The 2,033-nt window shown below is 37.6% G+C and overlaps 1 non-coding gene across 1 annotated transcript; it reads left to right on the top strand.

Annotated features, from left to right (window-relative positions):
* The first annotated feature begins 1,015 nt into the window (after positions 1-1,015).
* LOC121279449 lies at positions 1,016-1,150 on the top strand. Its single transcript, XR_005943396.1, has one exon. It is a non-coding gene; the product is annotated as a U11 spliceosomal RNA (small nuclear RNA).
* Positions 1,151-2,033: the final 883 nt, after the last annotated feature.

Raw genomic sequence — 2,033 nt, 5'->3', positions numbered from 1 at the left:
CAGTTTTTCCAGTGTGAGTACTGGACTGAAATGTGCTTTGGATATTCCCCAGTAATGTTTGGGACCCTACTAATGAAAGAATGTTCTTCAAAAACAAAAATCTCTTCTTAGTTTTAATAACACTAATATTTTAAGTTTTACAGGCAAGGCTTAAAAGGAACCAAAGCTAACGTTAATAGTTTAGGGTTTCCTACAATCTATCATCTGCTGCACAAACAATATTGGCAATAATTTAAAAAAAAACAACTACACATGACGGTCTGTAACGGACTTTTGTCCTAGTAGGGAGTGTTGAAGTAACAGATTGATGAAAGTAGAAAGACTTATAAACAGCCACCATTTGACAGGAGCTATTTGTTTTTCATGTTCAACAAAGTGATTCTAACAGCACTGGTCAAAACACAGTGGCCCAGTGTGGAGGTAAGATTGAGAAATGCTGTTCCAAATAAATATTTGAAAAGCTGTTATTTTTCTTTCTGATCTGAACTGTACTCAGTTATGGGACTCAGTTATTCATGGTACAAAGAAAATATTAGCTAAGCAATTATTTAACACTGGCAAGGTCAGCATCCTGCAGGTTGACATTTTGTTGCTGCAAAAATGTCACTTGAATTGCCAGCATGCTCCATTTGTGTAGCTCACAGGCACATTAATGGGACTCCATTGAACTATAAGTGACATCTTCGACAAACACTTCCCATCAACACAATTTCTTCTTGCAACATCATAAATACTTTTCTTTGGCAATTTTTCTGTCACAGTTACTCAGAAACAAAATCAATAGGTGGATAGCAAAAACAACTCTCAAATTCTGGAAATCTAAATAAAATATGCCAGAAATTCATGATAGGTTGTGAGGATTTGAATGAAAGCTGAAAGCTGCTACCTGAAGCACTAATATATCTTATTCTGATGCTGGTCAGACTATTGTGTATTTCCAGCATTTGCTGTTTATACACAATAGGGTTATATGCATGAGCTAATTTAAATTTTATATCATACCTTTACCATTGTTCAGGAGGGTTTCTGCTGTGAATGGCACATGGATGAGGCACTTGTGCTTTATCCGTCCGGAATCGATATCAAGAAGTTTCGGAAGCACAATTTTTGTTTCTTGGAGCTGCTGGTGATCGTTTGTCTCGGTGCTCCGAAAAAGAAATACAACACTGTACATTGCAATCAAAACTAACTTGTTGATTAATGGTTGCTTACCATAACTCTCCAAATAATTGACAGTATTGGTATAATAGCCAGAAGTGATAATGATAATGAAAACTGTTTGATTGCGTATTTACTGTGGTCGCAGAGAAAAGCAAAAGCTAAATTACCTCTCTTGCTCTTTTTCACTCTCTATTTTTTTCTGTCACTCTTTCTCTTTTCCCTCTCCTTCAATATGACCGCCATACATTTCTCCCTTCTCTTCTGTATGTCTCACAATTTCCCTTGAATAGCTGTCACATATTCCTTTGCTATGTCCACAATTTCTATCACTAACCTTCTTTAAAATCCAGGTTATTCAGACAAACATTTTGCAGATTGCACGGTTGGAGGTTGTTTTGTCATGTGTTTGGGGTCCAGATGGGATTCTGTGGAACTTGTCTACTCTTCCAAAATAAGCTTCTTGAGTCTGTAGTTTGGTAAGACTATTACCCTTTATTTACAGCTACTTTATACATATTGGGACCTCTGTGCAAGGTCCCTCTGGATCCCTGTTACTCAGTCACGTGATGTTACATCATCATTACATCGGCATCATGATGACCTTCTTGACTCTACATCTCCCCAAGCCTTTAGCCCTATCATATTTATATCCTCCTACATCTCCCCACCGAGCGACTCAGACTTCACAGGGTGCCTTGACATATCTCCCTGATCTTGTTCTGATCTCTTTCTGAGGTTGAGTATATTAAGTAATCTTCCTTCTTTCAATCTGAGTGATCTTCTCCTGGTGGCTGTAGAGCTTTGTCTTATTCCTTCTTCTTTCTCTTCAGGATCTGAGTAGTAAGGCCAAGTTTCTATTGGTTTTCTTTCCA

The sequence above is a fragment of the Carcharodon carcharias genome, chromosome 6, assembly GCF_017639515.1.
Source record: "Carcharodon carcharias isolate sCarCar2 chromosome 6, sCarCar2.pri, whole genome shotgun sequence".
Lineage (NCBI taxonomy): Eukaryota > Metazoa > Chordata > Chondrichthyes > Lamniformes > Lamnidae > Carcharodon > Carcharodon carcharias.
The sequence above is the reverse complement of the archived record's forward strand: the minus strand, read 5'-3'. Positions and strand labels throughout refer to the sequence as shown.